This window comes from Heterocephalus glaber, unplaced genomic scaffold, assembly GCF_053883595.1.
Source record: "Heterocephalus glaber isolate CG9 unplaced genomic scaffold, H.glaber_assembly_v1.0 deba00000676, whole genome shotgun sequence".
Taxonomy (NCBI): Eukaryota; Metazoa; Chordata; class Mammalia; order Rodentia; family Bathyergidae; genus Heterocephalus; species Heterocephalus glaber.
The window spans coordinates 23274936-23286617 of record NW_028258156.1 but is presented as its reverse complement, the minus strand read 5'-3'; the positions used below and the strand labels follow the sequence as shown (position 1 = coordinate 23286617).

Here is an 11682-nt window from a genome sequence, read left to right as displayed (position 1 = left end):
CTCGGGAAAGTAATGGCTTTGTTGGCATCTGCTGAATGGTATCAACAGGCTCCTCTGGAAATTACATCTGTCAGTGATCACTCATGCCAATGGCTGCCCCCCCCCCACATTAAACATCAGTTGCTCAAATCTTTGTGATCTTGTTCTATCAAAATGCATGTCCCAGCCTTTCCAGTATATCCTGTAAAATCTTCCACATTTCTCCTACAGAAAGCAGTTTGGGGGGAAGGCAGTGTGTGTGTGGGGTGGGGGCAGGAGTGTAATTAAACAGGGGCTGTATGACCAGAATTCCTGCACCTTTTAATGGGCTATTAGATGAATTTTTTCCACAGGCACCATTATGCATGCCTTGATGGAATCTCATTTTATAGCTCTTAATACATGGCCCAATTTATCCACATCACATTGTATTCTAGTACTTGTCACCCTAAGTTATCAGCTGTCTCCTCTCAGTGCAAAATCATCAGCAAGTTTGATTAGCTTCTTCCTTGGGGACCACAGGGAAGCTAAGAACTGACATAGTACAGCATGACCACAGTGGCTCTACGTCCTCAAAAGACTGCTGAGCAGAACCTGCATTAAATGTGTGTCCCTGAGGGAGATCTCACTGCGGGTCCATGAGCCTCAGCTCCAGAGGACCAACTGCTGTTCCCAGTGGGCAAGCAGCCAGCCCTTCTTCCTCCTCTTATAAGATCAAATCTGAACCTGGGGACCCAGAGGTGGCTTCAGTCGCTCCTAGATGGAAGGACAGAAGGGACCGGCATGACTCCTATAGGACAGTGGATTCATCCTACAGAGTTGCTAGGGCCCCTTCCTTCCCCAACCATCATCCTTGGTCCATTCAGGCCACAGCCCCATGTCTCCAGGCAGCAGCCCCCTTCACCTTTCTGCTAAAGGCCCTATCACTTGTTCTCAAGAGAGGCTCACTCTTAGTGGTGATGCCGTTTCCTCTAAGATGTGGAGACCGCTCCCTTTCCCCGTGGACTTAAAGATTCATTTCTGGGCCAGAGATTTAGCTCAGTGGTTTCGCTGCCTGCTGTGCAAGCTCAAGGACCTGAGTTTGATTCCCGGTACAAAAAAAAAAAAAAGATTCATTTCTATTAAACATTCTAAAGGGGGAACTGACAATGTGCCACTTCTGAGACTAGGTCAGAAAGGGCATTTTGATCTCTCTCTCTTTTTCCCTCTGTTACTGGTTCTGAGGGGAGTTAACTGCTATGCCCTGAGCAGTCCTGTGGAGAGGCCTAACCTGTTGGGTATTGACAGTGGGGAACCAAGGAACCGAGGGCTCCAGCCAACAGCCAGAGTGCGCCATCTTGGAAGCGTGGCCTCCAATTGTCACATCTTCACTGACAGACCTCTGACCCACAGAATTTCTGAGACAATATGTATTCACTGTCTTAAGCTGCTAAGTGTTGGGCTCCTTTGTTGTGCAGCAACAGGTTGCTAATACTCTCTTCCTCCCTCAGAGGAAGGGAAAACCCCTCCTTGGGGTCCATTTCATCTCCTCTCTGTTTAGGGAGGCTGAGTCCCCCACAGTGCCCTCCACTGATCTACCCCTGGCCTCTGCCGTGTGTCCATGAGTCTTCACAGTCTCAGGGACTCTCCTGAGAAGATGGGGTGGAGGGAGAGCTCCTTGGGGTATGGGGTTGGAATGCCAGCTCCTCGCCTACCATCCAGAGTGACATTGGGCACTAGGAGAAAGATGTTTTGGGGAAGGCCCCCTTCCCCAGGCCATAAAACTCCCTCTTGTTTCTGAATCCTGAGGCCATTTTGTCACATAGGCTCATCTCCTGCACCTTTTTCACTCCTCTGTGGTTCCTGAAAAAGGTCATGTCTTATTTTGACTTTGTAGCTAAGTGCATCTGATCCCAGGTAGGGATTCCAACACCGAATGAAGACACAGCTGGGCTTTCTTGTCGCAAGGTTTGCCACTACAGTCCACCCGTGTCCTGCCAGCAGACACCATCGTGACAGAGGTGGCAGTTGATTCTCAGATCTCTCAGAATTATACAAGGGGCAAAATTCAGTTGTTGATTAAACAATAATCAAGTTGCTTTTCTAAATGGTCAAATGCTAGTAATTTTGTTTTAAGAGTAGAAAATATTTATTGAGAAAAAGAAAGCTTCTGTCTAAGAGAGACAGAAGGGGGACCAGAAAGTGGGTTCAAATACTGGTAATTTTTATAATGTCGACTTCAATTCTGTGGGGCAAGACCAGGCAGTTATAGACGTCAGTGTCTTGGAAGACTCAGGTCACACAGCAGCAGGAAGGTGTTAGAGGTGGCACATTCTCAGATCTGACTCCAGAATCAGAAGCTTGGGGTGCTGGAGCAAGTCCAGTGGGATTCTGGTGCATGGCGGCAGGTTGATTATCACTGACTTAAAGGAGTCAATGTCTAAATTAATCCCTTATTCATTCATTCTTTATTCACAAGACACTGATTGCTTACTATGTGCCCAACACTGAGCTCTGGGACAATGAAGAGGACAAGGAGTGACTTCCTTGCTTTAGGACAGAGTCTGACAAAATTGTAGGTACCCCAAGTCAGGAAGCCAAGGAAGGGGAATCATTCCTTACTTGCACCCCTTTTTCAGCAGACAGGTGTCAGACCCAAGCCACTGTCCCACTCCTCACGCTCTCAAAATAGCCACCTTTCCAGGGTCACTGAAAGGGTGACTTTCATATACGGCCGGCTCAGCTTTTTAAGCTTAAAACAAAATTGTGATTCTACTATGAAAGAACTGCAGGGTCACTTCAAAGATCCACTTTGACATGTGTGTCTTTTATTAAACTAGTTGTTTCCTCACCTTCCAGGAGGTAGGAATTAGGAATTTCTCCCTCTTTCCTGTAAGACAAAACAACTACTAACTCAGTGTGGATGGTGTGTTTCTGATGGCTGGCTCTGGGATATTTCTGGACTCATTCACTTATTCCATCCTTCCCCATTCTACAAAGTAGATGGGGCAAATACAGTCTTGCAGGAGGAGAGCAGAGGATGGAAGACCCAGCTCTTCACTCCAGCATATTATCCTGTGCTGTATTCCTAGTCCCACTGGGTCTTTTTGCTGCTCATTAAAACTATTGATTAACTGGGAAAACATAAAAGAAAGAGTAACCCCCCCACCCAAAGGTTTCCAGTATGAAACCTTTGGCTAAAGCTTGGGATGGAGGATTTGTTTTGAATTTTCAAAGCTCGTGCTCGATTTCTCCTTCAACACTGTAGATTAATGAAGACCTTGCTAGAGACATCTTATAGTCGTGGGCTTTTGTGGCCTGTATGAGAATCTGGCCCATGTTCAATGCTATAAGAGGATGCTCCACATTTCTCACGGTGTCTTGGTGATGCTCAGTGACTCACTGTAATTCTAGCAGGGCAGCTGATTTTCCTGTGGATAGGATGAACTTGAGTCAATCCAGGCACGCCTGGGCCCTTGTGCCCAAGGATGTCCAGTTAATCTGGCAGCTTCGAGGATGAAGGGTATGACCTGTGGCCACAGAAGAAATCAAAGCTGTGTGGCTGGACCAGCGACACAGCCCCTTGGTGTGGGCAAGGGGCCTGCCCCGGCTTGCTGAGCTCATCTGCTACACAAGCCTGGCCAGGGGTGTCAAGGGTCACCTGTGTTTTGGTAACCAGATCATGGGCCCTCCTCTGCCTCCTTGGGAATAACCTGGTGCTTTTGCTTATACATAACCACGAAATCTAAATTCCACGTGGGTGGTGTGGAAAACCTTATGGTATCTTTCCAGCCGTGAACCAAGCTTGCAACCTGAGAACTGAAGCGCATCTGCCTGTCCCATTGACTTTCTGTAATCATGGCTTTTTAGAAGAAAAAAAGTCCAACCCCCATCTATTTTTAATTCAGGCATGCTTGTTGGCTTTTGCTGAGACACTGATTTGATTAGTAGCATTCTGTGGCACTACAGACACGAGATGTTGAGCTCACAAATGCATGATTCATTTCAGGATTCTGAAACGAGAAATGTACCTATCAACAGCACACTGGAGGCTGGGAGATTCTGAGAAAGCACCTCCTGCATGTAATGGGACCAGCATGAAAAAACCTGCTTTGGTTACAGTTCTGAAGCCAGGGACCACCCCACTGAGCTCTCCACGCCGCGGAAGTGACGGCTCCACAGGAAACTGCTGGGATTAGATGATTCTGCATTTGGACACCCATAGGCCACCTCATTTATCTACCTGTGACAGGGACAGAGCTGGAAAAGAATCAAAAGATGACAAATTGTTTCTGGTTTTAAAGGAGCTGTTCAGGCTGGGTGTACGTCTAGGGGGAGCCAGGTTTCCTGCTGCTCTAAGGCCACACTTGGGCAACACCAACCAGCAGATGAGTTTTGCCTCTGTTCTTCAGAGGATCAGAAGACACTTGTGCTGAGAGCCTGAGATGCATCTTTTCATGATGGCACAGTGGAGGACAGACTTGTTCACCCACGGCAAGGAGGGGGGCCCCCAGGCAGAAAGCAAGGTTCCAGGTGACAGGGTTTTCCTTGGCTGGACAGATAGGTAACAGGGAATGATTTTAGAAGATTCCAGAGCAGTGAGAGACAGGACCAGCCATGAGTCTGGGTGCCACTGGCTCGGTGACACAAGCAGATGCCAACGCCCAGGGTGCTGACCCTTGGAACTACTTTTGGGCACTCAGACCCCATCCCCCAGCTTCCAACAGGAAAGGGGGTTTCAGTGTGGCCCACCTGGGCAAACCTGAGCCCTGCACCACCCTGTTCACCAGGCCTGGCCAGCCAGGCTCCTTGTCAGGCTGGCCATGATCCTTGCTCCTTCTTTCCAACTAGTGCTTCCTATCTGGGAACAACCCTCTCCTGTATCCAGAGAAGAGCTTCCCTCTGCCAATCCAGCCTGCGTTTTCACTCTGCCACGTCCTGGAATCCATGAGATTAAACAAGTGGCACACCATGCTCATGTGCCAGCGCCAGGTGTTCTTGACCCTGCGGTCCTACGTACTTACTCCTGACCTCCTTATGGTGGTACTGGGGATTGAACCCAGGGCTTTCACACTGACCTACATCCCCAGCCCTTTTGGTTTTTTTATTTTGAGACAAGATCTTGCTGTCACTGAGTTGTCCAGGTTGGGCTCAAACTTGCAATCCTCCTGCCTCAGCCGGCAGGACTGCCAGGATTATAGGCCTGCAATCCCATGCCCGATAGACACCCTCTACAAGCTAGGTACTGTTATTATCCCCATTTTGGTGATGAGGAAACCGAAGCACAGAGGCTGAAGGTCACACACGGAGCATCTGAGTCCCAGTCAAGTCCAGGAAGCCAGCTCCCGCGCTGGGCTCTTTTCAAACCGCATGGCCACCTCTCCACCCCACCATGGGCATGGCTGGCTCAGCCTTTCGTCCTCTGCCCAGCCCCCTGGAATCCAGTGGGTGACAGGGTTGCAGGACAGGACCACAGTGTGAAAAGACAGACACTCATCTTCAATTCCCCTATTTGTTTCAAAATTCAAGCGAGAAGGCCAAGCGTGGCTTCTGTGTTTGTGTTGAACATTCCACCAGGCTCCCTAGACGGCCTCTCTGTCCTCCTCCCTCCTCTGAGCACCCAGCCCCTCCCTCTGCACCTCCAGGCTCTGCAAGGCTCCTGCGGCCAGGGACAGACAATGCTCTCTGCCTAACCTCATTATGCATTTCAGCAGAAAACCCTTATTTTCCACACAGCGGCAAAGCCTATTTATAGCACAAGCTACACGCCAAAGCTTTTTCAAAGGTATCCTTTCTAATAATAACCTCAGAGTGTGACCACCATACCCATCCCGCAGGTGGGCAAGCAGAGGTGGATGTCACATCAAGGTTACAGAAGAGTCCCGAATTGCCAGGCCTCTTGAGTCACCCGCATGTTAGTCTCTCCCCAGACTGCTTCCTCTCTACTTCCTGTTTAGTGAGAGATGTTATCAAGATCAAGTTGTATCCCAGTCAGAATACTAAGGAGCCTTGCTAAGCTCTGGGGGCAGGGACTGTAATGCGGCTGGCTTTCTGCAGAGCCCCATTCTCATTAGTAGGTTTGCATGCATGAAGTGCATGCGTGGAGTTCAGATCTGCAGTTCTCTCGGCCCGTTGTAACTAATCAGCATGCTGAGCGGATTTATCCAGAACACACCCAGCCGCCTTCAGCGCCTGCTGAAATGACCGTAACTTCTATTCTGATGGAATCGTCTGGCCAGTAAATGAGAGGGTAGATCAGAACCTATAAGCAGCTGAATAATCTTTCTTCAGACTCAAAATTTTAAGAGTGTTTTTCAAATAGTCCTTGCAGAAAGCTTGGATTTCCCTGTGAGGAGACAAGAGAAGGCTGAAAGATGTGGTCGCTGCACATAAGTCTGGAATTAGGAACCACAAATCTGGAAATGTTCATAAAGGTGGGCAGAGTTTTTTTGCTGCCACTGGGCATTTTCTCCCCCTGGGGTCTCTGTTCAAGGCAAATGCGGTTGTGTGAGCGGGGCAGCGTCCAGGGTCCTGAGTTTCAATCGCAGCCCTGCCTAGGTCAGTTATGTGACCTCAGTCACTGTCAGTGAGGGTGCACTTCACTGACACTTCACCGAGTTCTTACGAAAGTCAAAATAAGTATGACCGGACTGCTGTATAGACAACAGGATACCAGTGATCAGCTAGGAAGGCAGCGGGGAGCACAGCAGCCTTGCACCCCTATTTTCCAGGGAATCATTTTCCAGAGAATCCTTGCTGAGAAGCGGCCTTGGGGAATGCAACCTTGGAAGGCGGAGTCCACGTCACAGCCTTTCGAAGCAGGCAGCAGCACCTGTTCACATCTCTTCACATGCTTGTTCGGGAGTCCTATCCCGCCACCTACAGCGTGGCACATCATGGGTACGCATGGACGTGAGACACAGCCAAGAATGCCAACCTAAGGGTTTCAGTCCCTCTGGTGCAGGAATCCCCTTCATGGGAAAGGAAATGGGGCTGAGAAGGGGAAGTTCTGGGAGACTGGGTATAGGGTGACCAGGTAACCAGACCTAAGGGACCTGGACTGTGTTCTATTTGAGTATCCATTTTGCCTCCTCCCAGTGACCGAGAGTAAAGCACTTGAGTTAGAGTAGCCTGGCAAAGGTATTGAGTGTCTCTGAGTTACTAAAGCCCAATCCTTACAGATTTATAACCTGGCCCTTTTTGGTTTTGGTTCTCCATTAGTTTCATTTCCCTCGCTGACATCTCACCAACAGGGATCCAACAGAATCACACGCCTTCTGTTTTTCCTGCATCAGATTATCACTTCTCCGATATCTCCCTGATCTCTGCTGGTGGCTTCTTGCCACCAGCTAACTTTTCTCCCTAACAGCCTGTGGCATTCAATGTAAAACTACAGCCTTTAGCAGGGCTTGCACGCAATTGTCACAAGCGCTTTGTGCAACATTCACCAGAAGCTCATGTGCCCAGCAGCCCTGCCACCGGGATCGAGATGTGACTGGTGCACCACCGGGAAGTGACAGTGGGGCCAGGGAGAAGACTTGATTAGTGGGGGGATTTCCCCTTGCAAAGTGTACAGCAGATGCCTGCTGGAGCCAATTCAATATTCACAAATGGGAAGCAGAGATGGGCTTTCTGTTCCGCCAAGAGCAACAGTTATTTATCATGGCAAATGACTGGAATAGTTGTACATACAGTGCTTTACTTGGTGCTGTAAATTATGGGACACAGAAGATTAAACCTAAGCCTAATGCTACCCCTGAGCTTCAGCAGCTGAGTTCTATAAATGGATAGCCGTTAAGAGAAGAGCATTTTTTCCTGGCTACTATTTAAAAGTGTATCTTTATTAAAAGCTTGTCTTAAACATAAATTACCAGGAAGCCCGCTCCGGCCTTAGCCTGGCTCTTCCTCAGGGCACTGACTCACAGGAGTTGCATCTAAATGACACAGTGACAGGCCTGGAACTTGACCTTGGAAGGGATGGCAGAGGAAATGGAATGGAGACAGAGATTTTTCAGCCAGTCTGACCAGGGCTGGAGCCGGGCTGGAGGGGACCTTCAGAAATACAATGATTCCAGAAGCCCAACTGCTGCAGAAAGTTTCTTCTAGGATCTGCTGTTCTGGGAAGGATCCAGGACTCCTGACCTTCAGTTGAAGCCCCAGTTTTCCTAGCTAGATTTTATTCTCCAAGCGCTGCTCCTCAAAGTGAGGTCGGCTCACCCAAGCACCAGCATCCCCCAGGTGAGGTGGGAGAAAGATAGATCCCTGAATCAGAATCTGCAATGAAACAAGAAATCCCAGGAGATTTGTAACCCAGGGCCCTGCACTGCATCCCCAGTCATTTTTTGTTATTTTGAGACAGGGTATTACTAAGTTGCTAAATTGCCTGGGCTGAGCTCAAATTTGAAATCCTCCTGCCTCAGCCTCCCAGAGTGCTGGGATCACTGGTGTGCATTACCATGTCTGGCTGGACCATAGGGTTCGGAATTTTTCTTTGTACAATCGTACTTTAGAACATATTAAGAGGAACTTGAGAGATGGCCAAAATTACCTCAGAGTCAATGGGCGAAAAATTCATCCCTTCTAAATTAACCAAGTTGCCTATAATCCCTGGATCAGTGGGCTGAGAATGAATGACAGAGTTTTGGTCTATGATTTCAATTCTTTGTTGTAATTATCAGTTGACTTGAAGTGGGCAAAGTATGCAAAGGTCTTTGTGTTATTTGAAAAGATAGAGATCTTAGATAACTTCAGTCTTTATTAAAAAAATAACTTACAGTTCAGTATGCAAGATAAAACACCACAATAATCACTAACTACATAGAATTTTAGAAATAAAATAATTATGACCAAGTTATTAGCAGAAGGAAAAACAGAAAAAAGGCAAGAAAAAATTTGCTAATCTAAGGGGAGGGAGGAAAGGAGAACAAAGATGCAAATAAAAAGCAAGGTACACAGAAATACAAATGAAAAGACAGAAGTACATCCAAATATGCCAACCAATCACGATAAATGTAAATGGATAAAACTCACCTATGAAAAGACACTATCAGATTGGACTTTTTAAAAAGCCAGCTATAAACTGCTTACAAGAGAGACACCTAAAACAAAATGACACAGAAAAGTTGAAAATAAAAGACTGGAAAGAGATAAATGAGGCAAATATATATTGACCCAAAGAAAACTGGGTAGCATTTAATCAGATAAAAATAGTAACTAAGGCAAAGCATTAATATGCACGAAGACACCACTGTTAGAAAGACATGACTTTGGGCCAGGGATTTAGCTCAGTGGTTCTGGTGCCTGCCTCACAAGCACAAGGTCCCCAGTTCGATCCCTGGTACCAAAAAGAAAAAGAAAGACATGACTTTTATACAGTCAACTGCTCGGCCTTGGAATTGCAAAGGAAAACAGTCAGAGTTACTGGGGAAATTGGCATCTTACAAACATCACAGGAGATTTAACACTCCCTTCTCAGAAATTACCGAGCAAGCAGACAAAAAAAAATGAAGAGGATATATAAGAGTTGAACAAAATACTAAATATATGGCACCATGTACACAAAGGAGAGATGATATAAATTTTCCAATCACTCAGGAGACATTTACGAAAACTGACCATACACAAAGGAAGGATCATAAGTTATAAAACAGGTAATTTATATCTAGCATTCCCTGGCCACTATAAATTAAACTAGAAATCAAAATGAAAACAATAGTAAGCCCATCCCTTCACCATCCTTTCCACCTGAAATCTAAAACCACACGCTTACATTGCCACTTGGCAGCTGTGCGATTTTATTCTGAGTGGCCTAGTTGCTATGGGACCAGGTTAATTTACATGACATTCATCTGGAGGACCGAAAGAAACAGAAAACTCTCAGACCAGTATAGCTTCATTATTCTGTACTTTGAACTAAACTCTAACTCAAAGGGAGGGTGAAGTACCTGACTCCCAGAAGAAAAGGAGAGATGTGCGGGGTTAATTACGACCTAATCCCGTGGCACGAGAAGCTGCACTTGGCACGCTCCCCAGGCTGTGCCCTGTTCCGCCACATTATACCCATCTCCTTCTGTTTGCCAATGCTGGTTAGATGAACAGACTGTCCTTGAAGTGCTCCTGGCACCTAAGCAAAAGTGCTATTCCACTGATGGGGCATCTTATAATTAACAGCAGCCTGGAAACCAGAAAATACTTTGCATGGGATCTTCTGTTTGCTCTTTCATAGGGCCAAGATCAAGAACTTCAACAACTCCTTCTCCTTCTCTCTTGGATTTCTGAGACAGCATCTTGCTATGTAGCCCAGGCCGGCCTGGAATTTGTGATTCTCCTGCCTCAGCTCCTGAGGGCTGGGATTATAGGCGTGTGCCACCCTGCCCATGTAGGAACAAGCATTTCTCCAAAAGGAGAGGGGAGGCTGCACAGGAGAGATATCAGAACAGTATAGGTCCACGTGTCTCTGGAGAGGGGAGCACTCCCCCAGAAATCCCTCCAAGGAGAACTAAAAAGGGAGATGGGTGATGTCTCCCCTGGACTGTGCGGCCAGCCCAACACAATCCCAGTGCCCGCTACATATGGAATCAAACATCAAAAGGAAAATCCAGGGCTGGGGTAAAACTCAGTGGTACAGCCCCTGCCTAGTACGCAGCAGGCCTGAGGTTCATAGCTAGTATGCAGCAGGGCTTAGGTTCAATACACAGCCGGGAAAAAGATCTCAAACCACCTAAAAAGTGATGGGAGGCAACATCAAGTTAACAGTGACAGGTCTGCACTCTGTGGTTGAGTCAGGAAAGGGAAAAGAAGCCAATGGAGAGCTCTGGAGCCTTCCGCCCCAGCACCGGGCACGGTGGAGGTCACATATCGTGTGCTTTTGTGGCTCCAGAGCCCAGTGTGGGGCAGCTCTTGGGGCTCCTCCTCTTCTGGGGACTCTGCTGGCTTCAGCCCCCTGCACACAGCATCCAGATCACCCCTGGAGAGCATCTTCTGCATGGAGAGGCTGTAAAGGCTGGAGATGCCTCACCACCAAGCCCTAGGGACCCATGTGGCTAGCGAATGTCACAAGTTGTAAGAATCTGAGGGCTGCCAGGCTGGGAAGGTGGTAGGATTATCACAGAGCGGCTGCCTCCTCAAACACACTACAAGCCTGATTCACAAGTACCTGGGAACAATGTCCCCACCAGGAGGGTGCCTGCAGCCATAGGCAAGCAGGTCACTGAGTGCATCAGTCAGGGCTGGTGGCCCAGCCACCTCTGTCCCCATGGGTCTGCCGAATGCCTCTTGGTCACGAAGGTCATACACGGGTGGGGGCAGCCACTTACAGAGAGGAGCAAAAACCACGGCCACAACTCATGCTAAGCTGTGCTCATCTTAGAAAGATGCCCCTCTGGAAAAGTCTCAAGAATTTGAAGAAATAATTCTGGGGAAGAAGAGCAAAGTATCTATGATACCAATAAACAAATAAATAACAGGGTTAATCAAAAGCCCAACCTTAAGCTGGGCAGGGGTGCATACATGTAATCCCAGCACTCTGGGTGGCTGAGGCAGGAGGATTGTGAGTTTGAACCCAGCCAGAACAACTTAGCAGCTTACTGAGACTCTGTCTCAAAATAAGAAATAAAAAAGAGCCAGGAATATAGCTCAGTGTGAAGACCCTGGGTCCAATCCCCAGCACTGCAAACAAAACAGTAAAACAGCAACATTAACACAAAAAAACCAAAACCAAAACCC

General features: G+C 47.7%; 1 protein-coding gene across 11 annotated transcripts in view; it reads right to left on the bottom strand.

Moving 5' to 3' along the window:
* The window catches only part of Atxn7l1 (ataxin 7 like 1), a 225892-nt gene that overhangs the window by 121356 nt on the left and 92854 nt on the right, over nt 1–11682 (bottom strand). The gene's annotated exons all lie outside the window — the stretch shown is intronic.